Below are 20,239 nucleotides of genomic sequence, written 5' to 3'. Positions count from 1 at the left end.
CTCTAAAACTAAGTTTCCCTTCAAAACATAAACTAAACTAAACTAATGTGTGAAAGGTATCTAAAGTCCCCTTCAATCCTTGGCTTAAATAGCATCAGAAATGAGTTGGATTGGGCCCACAAGGCTTTAGAATTTGCTGGCCACGTATTGCTTTAAGTGGGTCATATGGCAACAACAACGCGTACGCGTACAGTGTGCGTACGCATCACCATACGTATAAAAAATATGGAAAATCTTATATCGTTTCGAAGCCCCGGATGTTAGCTTTCCAACGCAATTGAAACCGCATCATTTGGACCTTTGTAGCTCAAGTTATGGTTGTTTAAGTGCAAAGAGGTCGGCTTGACAGCTTTTGCAATTCCTTCATTTCTTCATGAGTTCTCCATTTTTACATGCTTTTCCTTCATTCCCTTGATCCAATCTTTACCTCCTAAACCTAAAATCACTTAACTAATATATCAAGGCATCTAATGGAATCAAGGTGAATTAAATTTAGCTATTCTAAGTCCTAAAAAGCATGTGTTCACTCTTAAGCACAATTAAAGGAGAATTTATAAAACCATGCTATTTCATTAAATAAATATGGGCAAAAGGTGATAAAATCCCTTAAATGAGGCGTAAGATAAACCCTACAAATGGGGTTTATCAGTGCGCACACAGGATCGTGCCCACACACAAGACAGAGGCAAATTCCACCTCTGTTCATGTGCCACGTCCTATTTTGTCTAAAATGTTATTTTTTGACTGTTTAGCCTTCCTGGCTAGCTTGTAACCCCTGTAACTTCCATATGACATTCGATAACTAAATTTTAAGCTTTGAAAAAAGTGTAGGTAAATATAGTTAATTGAATTGATTAATTTCCAGATAAACACTTGGTTAACCGAATAAAAATGTTATGGGGATGGTGGTTCATCCCGCCTGCAATGAGGACGGTGGTATAGTAAAATTTGATTAGAGGCTTATGTCAAAAAGTGAGGGTTTATATGATGTTGATAATGAAAACTGTGATTGAGATATATGCTAGATATTATGATTAATGATGGATTTGATATGATATTTGATTGGTAAGGATGTGGGTTTTGTCCTGCTTGCGGGATTATGTGATATAATAACTGAATTGGCAAAGAGGTGGATTTTATCCTGCTTGCGTTATTGATATTGTAGGGATGGTGGTTCGTCCCGCCCACGGTGAGGACGGTGGCTTTTGTCCCGCTCACGGGTAGGCAAGTTGAGGTTGAGGATTCCCTCTCTTGTTGCATCAGAAAATTGGATAGAAGGTTGATGATTCTCTTCGGTTCAATTACCAACTATGGTGAGGACGGTGGTTTTATCTCGCTCACAGTTGGAGGATAATTATATTTGTGATAAATGTGAACATAATGACTTATGATTATGATGAGGTTTGATTGAAATATGATTATATAGAATTGCAGTTTGGATTTTGATCTTGGTTATGTTTAATTGTGATTATGATTGAAATGATATTATGATTAATGTTGTGGGGATGATGGTGCATCCCGCCCATGGTGAGGATGGTGGCTTTGTCCCGCTCACAGATAGACAAGTTGAGGTTCATGATTCCCTCTCTTGTTGCGATGGACAAGCGGGGTTGAGGATTCCCTCTCTTGTTACATTGGGGAATTGGATATAAGGTTGAGGATTCCCTTCTATTCAATTCTTAGATGTGGTGTGGACAAGTTAGGTTGAGAATTGCCTTTCTGTTGCATCACAGTCTCTCTCTGATTGTGAAGTGTGGCAGGCACTATATCCCGAATAGCGCTGCCTCTAACGAGATGGTGGAAGATTGAGGATTTCCTTCTAGAAGGCTGAGGATGCCCTTCTTGTTAATCATATATATATATGTGTTATGTTCCTACTGGGATGCACAACAAAGAGACAATGTTCGGGGTTAGCTACGAAATGTGTCAGGTTTTGAAATTTTTAACCAACAAGTGAGCTTACGGCCAGTAGGACAGGCATGCTTCATGTGCATTTGTTTGCTATTGTGTGGGGGGTGTGCATAATTATTTTCGATTGCCTAATTGATAATTCTGCTTAACTGTTAGCTGTACTACTTGTTCTAATTGTGATTGCTTTGTATTTGATTTATGCTTGTGATTAATCCTACTGAACTGAATACTTGACTGAAAGATCTTATGGCTAAGAAGAGATGATGATGTATTGGAAATTATTGAGACAACCGAGATTTTTCAAAAAACCTTGTATGGATAAGTTAAACCCTAGGCTGGAACTTCTATGAAATCGGAGATTAGGATTGCTGATAAACCACTATTTTATGGTTTATTTTGTATTGAATTAAGTGGATTTTATCCATTATTCTCATACTTATTCATATAAATTGCATGGTTTTACAAATTCTTCCTAATTTTGTGCTATGATTGAAAACATGCTTCTTTGGCCTTAAATTTGCTCATTTTTAATCAACTTTTATTACCATTCGATGCCGTGATATGTTTGTTAAGCATAAGAGAAGGATGTTTAGTGGTTGGAGTTGCAAATCAAGACTCATCAAGGTTGAGATTTCAAGAGCTAGATTCAAGGGTTGGACTGGTGATCAATTAGTTGGATCTAAGTGAAGAGTTTGGTACTTCATTGAGAATTCGGATTGCTTGCCACCCGGTTGAAACAATGATGATCCACTTAAAGACGGGTGTAAAAATAAGATTTGGGATCCCGGCATAAAAGAGGATCAACTTTGGGAGCTCAAAGCTTCTGAAGAACTTTATCAAGGATTGGTGAATTCACTTGGAAATGTTGGAGCTTATTGGAAGTCCAAGCGTTGGTGGAAGTTTCAAGATGAGTTCAAGCACAAGCCACCATGACAAGGAGCTCACCAAATGTCCAACTTAAGGACTTTAACTAAAAGTGCTAGGTGGGAGATACCCCACCATGGTAAATTCTTCCTATTTTTTCTTTTATTTATATTGGTAATAAGTTGAACTTTCAAGTTTAGTTAGGTTTATTTGGTTTAAGTTGTGGTTTTACCTGTTTAATATTGTTTGGCATTAATTTGACAGCTTGTTAGTTCAAAAACAAAAAAAATCGTCCCACGCGTGCGCATGGCCAACGCGCATACGTCATGTTGAATGTTGCTCTCTGGTATAAAAACTAGAGAGTTGTGCTGGAACCGTGTGGGTGGAGTGCCAAGTGCACAACCCAACACACGCATGTGCGTCACTGAAGGCATATGCATCATTTACAATTTTGGCTTTCCACGCGTGACAGTGGCCGACGCGTATGCGTCGTTTGTTAATGATACCACCTCCAGTACAAAAACCCGAGAGTTGTGCCGGAACTGTGCGAGTGTTGTGCGAGAAGCATAATTCACACCAACGCGTATGCGTGACTGACGCATACGCGTCACCTTCTCTTTTCTGCTTTTCACCCCACGCGTGCGCGTGGACGACGCTTACGCATCGCTTCTTCTTAACAATTTCCCTCGGCAGGTATACCGAATTGTCGTCAAGTAAAAACTCACAATAGAGTGAGGTCGAATCCCACAGGGATTGATTGGTCAATCAACTTTAATTAGAGGAATGTTCTAGTTGAGCTAAGCAGAATTTGATTTGAGAGTTACAGAAAATTAAATGGCGGGAAAGTAAATAGCAGAAAATGTAAATACTGGAAATAAAGAGCTGAATGTAAATGGCGGAAAGTAAATTGTAGAATCTTAAATGGGGATTTGGAAAGATGAGCATAAAAGTAAATGGCAGAAATTAAAGAGAATGGGTGATATCAGAAATGGGGAAGTCATTGGGCTTAGGAGATGTTGCATTCTCCAGATCAAGTTCATTTTCATCTCTTCCTCAATCAATGCATTCATTGATCTCCTTGGCAATCTTAAGTGATTGAATTCCAATTCCTTGGTAATTCAATCTCTCAAATCTTGATCAATAGCCAATTCCTTGGTCCAATTGCTCATAAGAAGAGATGAAGTATGGTCACTGATTATACCACATGTATTTTCAAATCAAAGTGTTGGTAGGATTATATGTCACTATATCCATCCAAACCCCAATTTGGTCCAACATGAGAAAGCATTTCTAGCATGATCTCTTCATTCCTCTTCCAAAGTTTCGAAGAGATCTAAGTATGAATAGCTTCTTTTCTAAGACAACTACCCAATTGGATGAAGATTGAAAGCTTTCTAGTAAAATCAAGAGAAAAGAAAGAAGAAGAATAATGAAAACTATTATTGATCCATCAAATTACAACAGAGCTCCCTAACCCAATGAAAGGGGTTTAGTTGTTCATAGCTCTGGGAATGGAAAACAAAGATGGAGAGTGCATTCTGAAAGAAAAACTAGAAGTTGCAGAGAAAGTAAAATTATACAGAGAGTAGTTCTCCCCAATCCCCCAAAAGCTCCTCTCTGGTTTAAAACTACTCCTATATATACTACTCTTTTGATCTTCTAGTTGGCTCTTCAAGTCTTGGATATGGGCCTTTGGATTTTGAGTTTGAAGCAGTTATCATCTTCATTGGGCTTAGCTTTGCTTGCAGAAAAAGTGAGTTAGGCATGGACGTCAGTGGGGTTAACGTTAAGTGAAAATGTGGGTTCGAGAACGTTAGTGACGATCACCTTTTTGACTAACGTTCCTAACCCAAAATGGTCCACGTTAACTCCAACGTTAGGGGTACTAACGTGGTTATTAACGTTGCCTCTTGGTCCTTCGCAAACGTTATTGGCATTCACCTTTTCCAATAACGTTTGCTTGTTGCCCTTCCTCCCTACATTAGAGTCCACGTTAGTGTAACTAACGTGACTCTTAACATGGGCATGCCTCAACTTCGAGAGCGTTAGTGACACTTACCTTTGTCACTAACGCTCCAAACACCCCTTCTTCCTACGTTAGAGTTCACGTTACTTAGGTTAACGTGACTTCTAACGTGGTAGTGATAGCCATCTCCAACGTTAGTGACAAAGGTGAGTGTCACTAACGTTGGCTCATCATTCCTTTCCTCCACGTTAGCTTTCACGTTAATGCAATTAACGTGGCAACTAACGTGGCTAATAGTGGCTTAGCCCAACGTTAGTGACAAAGGTGAGTGTCAGTAACGTTGGCACTTCTTTGTTCCTTCCACGTTAGAGCTCACGTTAATGTACTTAACGTGACTCTTAACGTGGCTAGGTGTGCCCCTTTTTCCAACGTTAGTGGCATTGACTTTTACCACTAACGTTGGAGCTTTACTTCTCTTCCACGTTAGCTTCCACGTTAACGTAGTTAACGTGGCAACTAACGTGGGCTATGATGGCTCACGAAGGCGTTATTGGCGATCGCTTTTCTCATTAACGTTGCAAGCTAGCCTCCATTCCACGTTAATGGTCACGTTAGTTAGACTAACGTTGCTATTAACGTGGCATCTTCCTTGCTTCCTTTGTCCTGAAATCAAGCAAATAAAGTGCATCAAAGCTAGGTTCTAACCCATGAGATCATGCATCATTCATTTTATCACTAAATTCATGCATAATTCTCATAAAATCATTGAAAATTCACAATGTTTGCTTGAATCAAGATGTAAGTGATTATTTACACAAAACTTGCTTATTTCCTAAGAAAGTGCATGAAACTACCCTAAAACAATAAAAAAAAGGTCAGTGAAACTGGCCAAAATGTCCTGGCATCACGCATATTTCTTCCATTATTTTGGTGCTTAGTGACTTGTTTTATATTATTGGATGATATTATTTATAGGTCAGTGCTAATCTTTTATGATACTTGTATTCCTTTTTGCATTGCTATGAACTTATATTGTCTTTCATGACCCACTCTCTCTCCCTCATTATTGTAATTCTTGCACTATTGATATGCCATTTGTCTATATTGTTTTCTCACTTGCATGTTGTAGCTACCATGTAGTTGAGAACCTCATTTTTATTTGGCATTAGCCCACCCATATTTTATTTGTTTTCATATCTTTATTTGTGGGTTATTCTTCTTCCTTTTTCTCTTCTTTCAGGATGGCCACTGAGAAGGGAAAGGAAAAACTTCTAACTGGGACGATAAATAAGTACTTCCGCACAATCTTTTGAAAAAAGTTCATCAATTGTAGCAACCCTAATCCACTTGCACATCTTTGGATGCACCGAGGACGGTGCAATCTTTAAGTGTGGGGAGGTCGATACCGACTTCCGTGGGTAACTACTTACTTTTTCCGACATCAATGTTTAATTTTCTTTGTTAGCTAGTTGTTGTATTGCATAATAGACTACATGTATAGTTAGTTGCTTGCATTTATGTCCTACTTGGTTGAAGTGATGAATTCCTTTCCAAGAAACTATTTTATAGCATTTTACTAATTCGAATTAAAACTTTTGTACTTTCTTGAAGAAATTTATTTTGGAACATGGTTTAGAGCTCGAACACACAAAACCATTGAGATTTTGAACCTATTTGATTAGTTGCATCTTATCAACCAATATTTTGTTTTAGTGTGTGTTGTTCTCTCTAAGATTGCGATCTTGGTCTCCCTTGATTCTATATTTCCATTGTTTGATGAATGAATGCATTTATATGATTGAGGCCCTTGTTTCACTAAACGTACATACCCATATGGCCTTACCCCTGTTATCACCCTTTGCAAACCAATGTTGAGCCTATTTTACCCCATTTGTTCTTTATTTTAGCACATCACTAACACTAAGTGGAAAACAATAATGTCCTTAATTTGAATCCTTGGTTAGCTTAGACTAGTAAGAGTGTTCATGATTTAAAGGTGGGAAAGTTGGGTTTGGAAATATCTGGTTTAGGAATTGGGTATTGTATATTTTTGTGAAAATGTGAAAAAGATAGTTGAGCACATATTCTTACATTCAATACCTTAATCATATGAATTGAGAAAAATAAAAGAAAAGAAAAATAAAAAGAAAAAAAAGGAGAAAAAAGAAAAAAAAAAGAGTAAATAATAAAAGGTGACAAAATGCCCTAAAGTAAATGGTGATAGCAATGCATATGAGTTGTACTCAAGTTCGGATGCATGAATATTTGGAAAACATAGTTAATGGGTAGTTAGATTTTATATTCTGATTACATGGATTGTTTTAAGTTAGGTGGGAAGTTTAGGTTAATGTTTCGAAATTTTATTATTGAAATAATCAAAAATAGCAATATAAAGAAGATATCATTATTCATTAAATAAAAAAAGAGACTTTAATCAAGGATTCAGATTTTAGTCCACTTGACCAAATACAATCCTACCTTGACCTTAACACCATTACAACCCTTAAAAGACCTCTTGATATGTGTATTCGTGCATTAAATTTTTTTTATTAGTAGAAGAAGAGCAAACCTTAGAAAGCAAGATTAGTAGAGAATTGAGAGAATCGAACCTTAAACACTTGAGTGATTAGAGTGTATACACTTCTGGGGAGGGTTCGATGCTCGATTCTTTGTTCCTGGCTTTCACGAGCTTTCTTCTTGCAAGTCTATTTGTACTTTACTTTGAGATTTGATTTAGTGGAATCCAGTTTATATTTGTTTTTGGAAGATTTATTTACTTTTAACCAAGTAGGTAAAAGCATTTTGCATTTAGTTGCATTCACATAGATAGGTTGCATTACATAAATTCTACCATTCCACTTTCAACTGCAGATTTCTACCTTACTTTAATTTAGTTTTCTTCTACTTTTATTTGTTCTAGTACTTTAGTTATCTACTTCTATCATTGATTCCTTTATGTTGCCAATTTAGTTTATGAATTCTTCTTGTTTCCTTTAATCCATATTAATGCAATTTATGTTTCCATGTTCATGATTGCTTTATTTAATTTGTTGTTATTGTTTCCTCTTGCAATTGTTAGTTTTAGATTTTGCTATGTCTTGTTAGTTTTCTATTTTTTATTTTATGCCTTCAAGTGTTTGATAAAATGTTTGGTTGGATTTTAAATTAGATTTTTATGTTCTTGACTTGGATTGATTAATTAGAGACTCTTGAGTTATCAAAATTCTTTTGTTGATTGGTGATTGAAGATTGCCGGTTAGCTTGAACTTCACTAAAGCTAGTCTCTCACTATGAGTTGACTAGGAATTGTGAACTCAAGTTGATTGTATGCACTTGACCTTCCTCCATTGGTTGAGGTTAACTAAGTGAAGGAAATTCACATTTATTGTCACAATTGATGATGGTAATGAGGATAGGACTTCTAATTCTCTTCCCTTGCTAAGAGCTTTCTGAGTTATTAGTTTATTTTTTCGCCATTTTACTTTCTTGTTTCTTATTTCAAAAACCCCAAAAATATAGTTTCCCATAACCAATAATAAACTATACTTCCCTGCAATTTATTGAGAGACGACTCGAGGTTTTAATACTTCGGTTAATTTTATTGAGTTTGCTTAAGTGACAAACAATTTAAACATTGACCGAGGATAATTTGTTAGTTTAGAACTATACTTGCAACGCGACATTTTTTGTGAAATTCTTTACTGATAATTTTTCTCCATCAAGTTTTTTTGACGCTGTTGCCGGGAAATTGCAAATGTGTGCCTTATTATTGGTTATTGTGAATATTGTGAATATGTTTGCCTTTTGCTTTTTTGTTAGTTTTTGCTAGTTTTAGGACTTTGTTTACTCATTTCTTATTAGTTCTTGTTTTTATTTTCTCCTTTCATTATGAATTCTCACCCCTTTGACTATGAGTTTGGTTCAAATTATGTTGTAGGGAATGGAAGCTACAATGAGAACATGCATCAAGGTTGGGACAATCGAAGGTGGGAGGAGCCTCAAGCATTTGATCAACTCTCTTGTCAACACCCTCCACCAACTTACTATGAGCAAGAGTCATTCCAAGATGCATACCAACCCAATGGTTATGGTGGGCCTCCTTGCGATTATCAATAACCACCACCATACACCTATGACCCTTATCCCCCACAACATAGCCTTCAACTATACTCACAACCCCCGTTTTACCAAACACCTTCATATGACCCGAACCCATATCCACCGTACCAACCACCATATGAGCCATACTTAAAACCACCCACATTCCATCCCAATTACTCCCAAGAACCACTACCTCAATATACATCACCTCCAATGTATGCGAACTTTCAACCACAAGATGAATTTTCCTTTCCACTACAACCCTCCATAGGGGAATGTCCATATCCATCAATCCAAGAGCAATATGATCCTAATTATGTTAGCCAAGCGAAACAAGAGCCACGGAATCATTTTAAAGAAGCAATGGATCGACTTCAAGCAACCATCCATCAAATAGAGCGAGAGGAAGGCAGAAAAGCACACGAAGCTCTCATGGCTAACATTGCCAAAACGAGAGCCACCATCGACCAATGGGACTCATGCAACAAACAAAGTATTTTCACGGATGAATGTGGAAAGTCAACCAAAGAGTGGAGCATGAAAGAGATCTTGGATTCTCAACTTGAGAACAAAGGACTGGAGTGTGTTGTGCAACAAGTGGAAAAGATGGAGAGTGTTGAACCGCTACATCTTTATCATGATAAACCAACCTCCTATTATGAACCCCTTCTCCCAATCAATGAACCCTTCCATCCACCCCAACCTCCAATGGATGACATCCTTGATCTTATTTTTCAAGGGCAAAGAGAAATGCTAGGGACGACACTAGAATTCGCGGCTACCGTGACCGAGTTAGTAAGTCGATTAGCTTCCCAACATTTGGACACTCAAGGAACTCCCTTGGAAACATGTGGAGAATCTAATGAAGAACGTAGCATGAAGGAGAGATTAGAAACACCAGCGGAAAGTGAGGAATGTGACTTTGTATTGGAACAATTAGAGGAAGCCATCATTGTTGAAGAGGAAGAAGTGGTTGAAGACTTAGGAGATGCTAGACCTCCATGGGAATCTAGAATTGTAAAGTATTCCTCCAAGAAGCTTAAAATTAATGTTGAGGAGGGTAGTGCACAACCTCCAAGGCATATTCCCTATGAAAAATTGGACGGGATAGATCAAGAGGCAAGTTCCCTTGGTGATGATGATCCTGAATCAAGCCATCCTAGTAATGAATTTGCATCCACAAGTGAACCCCTTGAGTTTAAAGAACCTTCTCCTAATGACATTGAAAGCAACGTTGAGGTAGATTTCTCTCAACCTCATATTTATGATTTGAGTGACGGAGAAGAGTTGGATGAATTCGGTGAGGAAGAGCTTGAAGGTGAAGAATCTTTTCAAAAGTTGGAAGTCCTTCGGCAATGTTGGACGGGAGTTGAATATGCTTTGTCAAGATCGTTAGAGACTTCTCTACCTAGGTTGCCATCTACTCCCTCATTTGAGTGGGTGAAACTTATCTTTATAAGCTTTACTGCCCCACTTGAGTATGGTATTCTTGAAATAGATGGCCAATTTAGGAGGCTTTGTGGAATTAAGCGTAAGAGAAGGATGTTTAGTGGTTGGAGTTGCAAATCAAGACTCATCAAGGTTGAGATTTCAAGAGCTAGACGCAAGGGTTGGACTAGTGATCAATTAGTTGGATCTAAGAGAAGAGTTTGGTACTTCATTGAGAATTTGGATTGCTTGCCATCCGGTTGGAACAATGATGATCCACTTAAAGACGGGTGTAAAAACAAGATTTGGGATCCCATTATAAAAGAAGATCAACTTTGGGAGCTCAAAGCTTGTGAAGAACTTCATCAAGACTTGGTGAATTCACTTGGAAATGTTGGAGCTTATTGGAAGTCTAAGCGTTGGTGGAAGTTTCAAGATGAGTTAAAGCACAAGCCACCATAAAAAGGAGCTCACCAAATGTCCAACATAAGGACTTTAACTAAAAGTGCTAGGTGGGAGACACCCCACCATGGTAAATTCTTCCTATTTTTTCTTTTATTTATATTGGTAATAAGTTGAACTTTCAAGTTTAGTTAGGTTTATTTGGTTTAAGTTGTGGTTTCACCTGTTTAATATTGTTTGGTATTAATTTGATAGCTTGTTAGTTCAAAAAAAAAAATCGTCCCACGCGTGTGCATGGCCGATGCGCACGCGTCATGTTGAATGTTGCTCTCTGTTACAAAAACCAGAGAGTTGTGTTGAAACCGTGTGGGTAGGGTGCCAGGCGCACAACCCAACCCCCGCGTGTGCATCGCTGACGCGTACACGTCATTTGCAATTTTGGCTTCCCACGCGTGAGCGTGGCCGACGCGTAAGCGTCGTATGTTAATGATACCACCTCCAGTACAAAAACCCGAGAGTTGTGCTGGAACTGTGCGAGTGCTGTGCGAAAAGCACAATTCACATCCACGCGTACGCGTCACCTTCTCCTTTCTGCTTTTCACGTGTACACGTGACTGACGTGTACGCGTCACCTCTTCATTCTGGAACCCATGCGTGTGCGTGGATGATGCTTACGCATCGCTTCTTCTTTTCCATTCTTCTTCTTTCTTCTCTCCTTTCTTATTCTTTCCTCTTTCCTTTCTTCTTCCTTTCTTACTTTACTCTTCTCTCACTTTTCAACATTTCACTTCTCATTTTTCTTATCTTTCTTTTGTTTTGTTTATTACATTTGCATACATGCATTCATTGAATTTTAATTTTGTTGTTTTAACATTGGTTTTAAATGTTCTTACTCATCTGTCGCATATTTCTTCCATTGTTTTGGTGCTTAGTGACTTGTTTTATATTATTGGGTGATATTATTTATAGGTTAGTGCTAATCTTTTATGACACTTGTATTCCTTTTGCATTGATATGAACTTATATTGTCTTTCATGACCCACTCTATCCCCTCACTTGCATGTTGTAGCTACCATATAGTTGAGAACCTCATTATTATTTGGCATTAGCCCACCCATATTTTATTTGTTTTCATATCTTTATTTGTGGGTTATTCTTCTTCCTTTTTCTCTTCTTTCAGGATGGCCACCGAGAAGGGAAAGGAAAAACTTCTAATTGGGACGACAAACAAGTACTTCTGCATAATCTTTTGAAAAAAGTTTATCAGTTGTAGAAACCCTAATCCACTTGCACATCTTTGCATGCACCGAGGACGGTGCAATCTTTAAGTATGGGGAGGTCGATACCGACTTTCATGGGTAACTACTTACTTTTTTCGACATCAATGTTTAGTTTTCTTTGTTAGCTAGTTGTTGCATTGCATAATAGACTGCATGTATAGTTAGTTGCTTGCATTTATGTCCTACTTGGTTGAAGTGATGAATTCTTTTCCAAGAAACTATTTTATAGCATTTAACTAGTGTGAATTAAAACTTTTGAACTTGCTTGAAGAAATTTATTTTGGAACAAGGTTTAGAGCTCGAACACATAAAACCAGTGAGATTTTGAACCTATTTGATTGGTTGCATCTTATCAACCAATATTTTGTTTTAGTGTGTGTTGTTCTCTCCAAGATTGAGATCTTGATCTTGCTTGATTCTATATTTCCATCATTTGATGAAAGAATGCATTTATATGATTGAGGCCCTTGTTTCACTAAACATACATACCCAAATGGCCTTACCCCTGTTATCACCCTTTGCAAACCAATGTTGAGCCTATTTTAGCCCATTTGTTCTTTATTTTAGCACATCACTAACACTAAGCGGAAAACAATAATGTTCTTAATTTGAATCCTTGGTTAGCTTAGACTAGTGAGAGTGTTCATGATTTAAAAGTGGAAAAGTTGGGTTTGGAAACATATGGTTTAGGAATTGGGTATTGTATACTTTTGTCAAAATGTGAAAAAGATAGTTGAGCACATATTCTTACATTCAATACCTTAATCATATGCATTGAGAAAAATAAAAGAAAAGAAAAATAAAAAGAGAAAAAAGGAGAAAAAAGAAAAGAAAAAGAGCAAATATTAAAAGGGGACAAAATGCTCTAAAGTAAATGGTGATAGCAATGCATATGAGTTGTACTCAAGTTCGGATGCATGAATATTTGGAAAACATAGTTAATGGGTAGTTAGATTTTATATTCTGATTACATATATGGATTGTCTTAAGTTAGGTGGGAAGTTTAGGTTAATTAAGGATTCAGATTTTAGTCCACTTGACCAAATACAATCCTACCTTGACCCTAACACCATTACAACCCATAAAAGACCTCTTGATATGTGTATTTGTGCATTAAATTTTTGTTGATTAGTAGAAGAAGAGCAAGCCTTAGAAAGCAAGATTAGTAGAGAATTAAGAGAATCGAACCTCAAACACTTGAGTGATTAGAGTGTATACACTTCCGGGGAGGGTTCGATGCTCGATTCTTTTTTCCTGGCTTTCACAAGCTTTCTTCTTGCAAGTCTATTTGTACTTTACTTTGAGATTTGATTTAGTGGAATCCAGTTTATATTTGTTTTCGGAAGATTTATTTACTTTTAACTAAGTAGGTAAAAGCATTTTGTATTTAGTCACATTCACATAGATAGGTTGCATTACATAAATTCTAGCATTCCTTTTCACTCTTTTGGTTCTCTTGAGCTTAGCATGAGGACACGCTAATGTTTAAGTGTAGGTAGATTGATAAACCACTATTTTATGGTTTATTTTGTATTGAATTGAGTGGATTTTATCCATTATTCTCACACTTATTTATATAAATTACATAGTTTTACAAATCTTTCCTAATTTTGTACTATGATTGAAAACATGCTTCTTTGGCCTTAAATTTGCTAATTTTTAATCTTCTTTTATTACCATTCAAAGCCTTGATATGTTTGTTAAGTATTTTCAGGGTTTATAGGGCAGGAATGGATTAGAGGATGGAAAGGAAGCATGCAAACGTGGAAGGAACACAAGAAATTAAGGATTTCAGAAGGCAAGCGAAGCGTACGCATGAACGACGTGTATGCGTGACCAGGAATTCGTTCAACAGCGTGTACGCATGGTTGACGCGTACTCGTGACGAGCGTCACGTGCTGCATTAAACAGAATTCGCTAGGGGCGATTTTTGGGCTGCTTTTGGCCCAGTTTTAGGACCGAAAATACAGATTAGAGGCTGCAGAGTGGAGCTGGAAAGGGGAATAACTTTCATTCACATAATTTTAGGTTTTAGATGTAGGTTTCTAGAGAGAGAGGTGCCTCACTCTCCTTGAAGAACTGTAGTTTGATGGTTTAGAAGTTATAGTAAACTCTCGTTGCAAGTATAGTTACTAAACCAAACAATCAACCTTTCTTACAAACATTTTGGTTGTCACAAGTAACAAACCCTTTAAAAATTGATAACCGAGTATTTAAACCTCGGGTCGTCTTCTCAAGGAATTGCAGGGAGGTATGTTCTTATTATTTGTTATGAGTTTGTAAATTGAGGGTTTTGAAAGTAAGGAAGCAGTATGTTGAACAATAAGAAAAATAGTAATAATGAAATAAACTCTTGGCAAGGTATTAAAACTGGAAGTCCTATCCTGGTTATCCTTATCAATTGTAACGAGAGTTGGATTTTTCTCCCACCTTGTTAACCTCTAACTATGAAGGTAAGTTAAGTGGATGAATTAATTTTTATTCCTCAGGTCCTAGTCTTTCCTTGGGAAAAGTCAGAGTTATTGGAATTCGAATTAATTCTTGAAGAATTCTAATTTTCAATCAACAATGAGTTTGATAACTCAAGAGTCACCAATTATTTAACCAAAGTCAAAAGGGAAAATATCTAAATTAAATTAAAAGCATTCATATAAATAAAGCAAAGCAAAATTAAATCTGAAAATACCTCGAATTGCATTAACAAAAGAAATTAAATCTAACATGGATATTCATAAATTAAATTAGAAAAATAAATAAAAGGAACATTGAACCTGTGATCGCAAAAGATGAAATAATCATAAAGTGAAAAGAATCCTAATTCTAAATCCTAAGAGAGAGGAGAGAACCTCTCTCTTTAAAAACTACATCTAATCCTAAGATTGTAAATTGTGAGCTTCCTTATGGATGGATACATTCCCCCACTTTATAGCCTCTAATCTGTGTTTTCTGGGCCGCAAACTGGGTCGAAAACAGCCCAGAAATCACTGGAGAAGAAATCTGCCACACTGATTTTCGCCACTGCGACGCGTCCGCATGGAGCATGCGTTCACGTCACTTAACGTCAGGGAAACTATGGCATATTATATATTAAATTGAAGCCCCGGACGTTAGCTTTCCAATGCAACTGAAACTGCATCATTTGGACCTCTGTAGCTAAAGTTATAGCCGTTTGAGTGCGAAGAGGTCAGGCTGGACAGTTTAGCAATTTCTCCAACTTCTTGTATTCCTTCCACTTTTGCATGCTTCCTTTCCATCCTCTGAGCCATTTCTATCCTGTAATCTCTGAAATCACTTAACACACATATCAAGGCATCTAATGGTGATAAGAGAGGATTAATATTAGCAAATATAAGGCCAAAGAAGCATGTTTTCAATCATAGCACAAATTCTGGGAAGGAATTGTAAAACCATGCAAATAGTATGAATAAGTGGGTAAAGAGTTGATAAAAACCACTCAATTAAGCACAAGATAAACCATAAAATAGTGGTTTATCACTCCTCTCTCAAGGTTTTAGGGTTTTTAGTCTTGTTTCTTCTCAACTGCAGATTTCTACCTTACTTTAATTTAGTTTTCTTCTACTTTTATTTGTTCTAGTACTTTAGTTATCTAGTTCTATCATTGATTCCTTTATGTTTCCATGTTCATGATTGCTTTCTTTAATTTGTTGTTATTGTTTCCTCTTGCAATTGTTAGTCTTAGATTTTGCTATATCTTGTTAGTTTTCTATGTTTTATTTTATGCCTTCCAAGTGTTTGATAAAATGCTTGGTTGGATTTTAAATTAGATTTTTATGTTCTTGACTTGGATTAATTAATTAGAGACTCTTGAGTTATCAAAAGTCTTTTGTTGATTGGTGATTGAAGATTTCCGGTTAGCTTGAACTTCACCAATGCTAGTCTCTCACCATGAGTTGACTAGGAATTGTGAACCCAAGTTGATTGTATGCACTTGACCTTCCTCCATTGGTTAGAGGTTAACTAAGTGAAGGTAATTCACATTTATTATCACAATTGACGATGGTAATGAGGATAGAACTTCTAATTCTCTTTCCTTGCTAAGAGCTTTCTTAGTTATTAGTTTATTTTCTCGCCATTTTACTTTCTTGTTCCTTATTTCAAAAACCCAAAAATATACTTTCCCATAACTAATAATAAACTACACTTCCCTACATTCCTTGAGAGACGACCCGAGGTTTAAATACTTTGGTTAATTTTATTGGGTTTGTTTAAGTTACAAACAATTTAAACATTGACCGAGGATAATTTGTTGGTTTAGAACTATACTCTTTATTTAGAACTATTACCCTACTTGGAATCTTTGGATTCTCATCCGTCGTGAATTTTCTGTTTTTCAGATGCAGGGCGTGACGCACCTCGCTGAGACTACATGATTGATGACAAGTCATCTTATGCTAGTTTCACAAGCATTTTTCATTTGTTTCCATTAGGTTTTATGCATTTTCTTGCACAATAAGTAAGTGGTTGGAGTGAAATTTCATGATTATTATGATTCAATCAAACATCATTTACTTTATGCAAAATCATGAGATTTATGCAAGAATTAAGTGATTATTATGAATGATGCAAATTCTTATGATTTTGGTGAGACTTTTATTGCTTGTTTGGTTGATTTTAGGTGAGAAAATGAAGAAAAGGAGAAGCACTGCAGAGTAACGTTGCGTTCAAAGAAAGAACGCCACGTTCAGTAGCGACGCACACACGTAGAAGACGCTTACACGTAGAAGACGCTTACGCGTTAGGCAACGAAATTTGAAGAACCACGCATACGCGTGGTAGTGGTTGGCGCTCGTTTTCAAAGAGAGCGTCACGTTCATTTACTCAGTTTTTTCAGGCAAGATTCAAAATTGGAGGCAAAGTTTTGCAATCGACGAGCACGCGTACCTGACGCGCACGCGTCGATGGTACACCTGGGACAAAGCATGCGCACGCGTGGTTGTCCCTGAAGCCTAAATTGAGATTTTGCTGCCTACGCACACGTGTACATGATGCGCACGCGTGAAGCAGCGTCCATTAAGCCAACGTAGCGCTCAATAAGAGAACGCTACTGAGGACGCGTACGCGTGAAAGGGATGCGCAAGCATGTTGGAGCTGAAGTTGATTGTGACGCACACGCGTATGTGACGCGTACGCGTCGATGAGCAAAAAGCGCAAAGGGACGCAGACGCGCAAGTGACGCGCACGCGTGGGTGAATGAACGCTGTGCTCACTTTGAGAACGCAACGTTCCCCTGGAAGAAGCAACAAGTGCAACTCTGATCCACTTCATACAAGGCCAAAAATCCCACTCCAAGTACTAAAAACCAGAATTGGAAAGTGTATAAATAAATAGGAATTTGATTTCATTAGGGAGCTCTCTTTTAATTTTCCTTTTAGAATTTTAGAATTGGGATCAGATCTGAGTTTTCTTTTCTATTTTGTTTACTTTCTTCTGCAACTTTTGTTTTCTGTTCTTGGGTCTTGAACTTGGATTGAAGAATTCTGCTGAATTTCTTCATATGAGAATCATCTTTTACTTTTCCTTTTATAGTTCTAAGAATTGGAGATCTGATCTTAGGTTTCTTTCCTTTGCAATTTCTTCTTTTCTGTTTTGTTAAGAGAGCAATTGAGATCTAAATTTTCTTTCTATTTTTGTTATTTTTCTACAATTGTCAATTTCTCTTTTAGGATCTTAAAGTTGATCTAGGTTTTCCATTCTGTTTTGATTCTTCTACAATTTCACATTTCTGTTTGGTACTAAAATCCTGATTTAAATTTCTTCATCTGGGAGTTTTCTAATTTACTGCACTTTACATTTTCTCGTTTTGTTCTGATTTCCAACACCCAAATCCCTTTATTCTTCATGCAATTTAAGTTTCCTGGTCATCTAGACTCTGCAATTTAAATTTCTTGCACTTTAAGTTTCAGTCATTTACCTTTCTTGCAATTTAAGTTTCAGCTCATTTAATCTCTTACACTTTAAGTTTATGCAATTTACTTTTTCAGCACTTTAAGATTCTGCAACTTTTCATTCTGCACTTTAGTTTACTTGCAATTTCACTTCTATAAATCAAATTTCACTCAAATCATCACTGTTAGCTTAACTAAATTCATCACCTCACTAAAATTGCTCAATCCATAAATCCCTGTGGGATCGACCTCACTCTTGTGAGTTATTACTACTTGATGCGACCTGGTACACTTGTCGGTGAGTTTGTGTGGAATCGGTTTTCCCTCATCAAGTTTTTGGCGCCGTTGCCGGGGATTGATTAAGAATGACAATGATTAAGTAGGTGATAATATAGATTAAGCATTTTTCTTTGTTTTTGTTAAGTATACTAACTGTTTGAGACTTTGCTTAAACTGACCTTAACCTCACTCTACCAGTATACTTTGCTCTTGATTTCTGGTTTTGTTTGTGTTGTATTCCAGGAGGAAGGAGTGGTGAATCCACTTCCTTTGATTCTGAGCCAGAGAGAACATTACTAAGATTAAGAAGAGAAGCAAGAGGGAAGGGTGTTATTAGAGAAGAAGAATCAGAAGAGGAAGACCAAGAGATGAAGGGAAATCTCCCTAATCCACAATAGGAAGTGGCTAACAACAATGGCCCACCTCAAAGGAGAGTTCTAGCTTCTTACACCTTCCCCAATCCGAGAAACTATGGGAGCAGTATACTAACTCCCAATGTTCATGCAAACAACTTTGAGTTGAAGCCTCTACTTATTACTCTAGTGCAGAATAATTATTCCTATGGTGGTCCACTTGAAGATCCAACCCAACACTTATCCATCTTTCTGAGGATTTGTGAAACTGTCAAAATCAATGGTGTGCATCCAAACATCTACAAACTACTGTTGTTTCCATTCTCCTTGAGGGATAAGGCTTCTCAATAGCTAGAGACATTCTCCAAGGAAAGTATCAACAATTGGGAAGATCTAGTGAGCAAATTCCTAGCCAAATTTTATCCACCTCAGAGGATCATTAGATTGAAGACAGAGGTGCAAACATTCACTCAATTGGATGGATAATCACTGTATGATGCCTGCGAAAGATACAAAGCCTTGATCAGGAAATGTTGACGTGGTGGAAATTGGCGAGTTAAGAAATTGTTGTAAGAGATACGTTGCAAGTACAGTTCTTAACCAACCGAAAATCCGCTTATCAATTTAGAAGGATAGTCACAAAATTAAAATTAAAATACTGGGAGTATGAATCCCAGGTCGTCTCTCAACGAGTTGCAGAAAGATGTGCTATTTTATTAATCAGATATTTTCTAAAAATGGTTTGAGTTGATAAATAGGAAATTAAATCAGAGAATTTATGTAATTTAAGTAAAAACCTTGACCGGGAGTAGATTAGTTGGAAGCCCTATCCTTGATGGAGTTCTCTCAAGATAAAAGTGATAATTAAAGGTTGCCTGTTCAGTTATCCTTTACCAGGTAAAGGAAAGTTAAGCAAGTTGGAAGTCAATTTCTATTCACAAGTTCTAATCCTCTCCCTTGGGAAGGACTAATGTCAGTGATTAGAGGGCGACCGAACGCGAAACCCAACTATAATTTTACTCTTGAGCATCCAACTCAAGGTCTTCCTGTCAATCAACTCCCAATCAAGTTATGGAACTACGCGCTCATTATGATTGTAAAATCCACGAAATAAGAAAGGGAAATATTGAAAGACATGATAAATAATAATCGAAACGATTAATTAAAAATAAAAATAGTTCATGTATAAATAAATTCTAGAAATAATCCAAGAGTAACTCTGAGTAAATAAAGGACATGGAAGAGTAAGTGACAGGTAAGGAAACAAACTAGAATGACGAAGTCTTGACGGAGGTAATAGCTCTTCTCAGTATCCCAATCCAAAAAGCAATAAAATCAAAATCCTAAGAACTATGAATGTGTAGAGAGAAAACCTTGAAGAGGAGTAAAATCAGATCTAAAACTAAAATTATGCGGAATGAATGTTGTCCTTCGTCTTTGCATGTTCCCTGGCTCTAATCTGCTTTTCTGGGCCGAAAATTGGGTCAAAACAGGGCCGAAAATTGCCTCCAGCGAATTCTGCAGATTCTGCAGATCGCGCACGTCACGTGATCGCGTCATTCAGGCGTTCGCGTCATCATCCAGCGTTTTGCCTTGCCACGCATGTGCGTCGTCCACGCCTTCACGTCACTTGTGCAGTTTCCAATCCGCACGGTCGCGTGAGCCATTCATCTGCGTCACTTCTCGCTAGTCATCTCCTCAATTTCTTGTGTTCCTTCCATTTTTGTAAGCTTGCTTTCTAATCTCCAA

This window comes from Arachis ipaensis, chromosome B9 (assembly GCF_059453495.1).
Source record: "Arachis ipaensis isolate K30076 ecotype BB chromosome B9, ASM5945349v1, whole genome shotgun sequence".
NCBI lineage: Eukaryota > Viridiplantae > Streptophyta > Magnoliopsida > Fabales > Fabaceae > Arachis > Arachis ipaensis.
The sequence above is the reverse complement of the archived record's forward strand: the minus strand, read 5'-3'. Positions refer to the sequence as shown.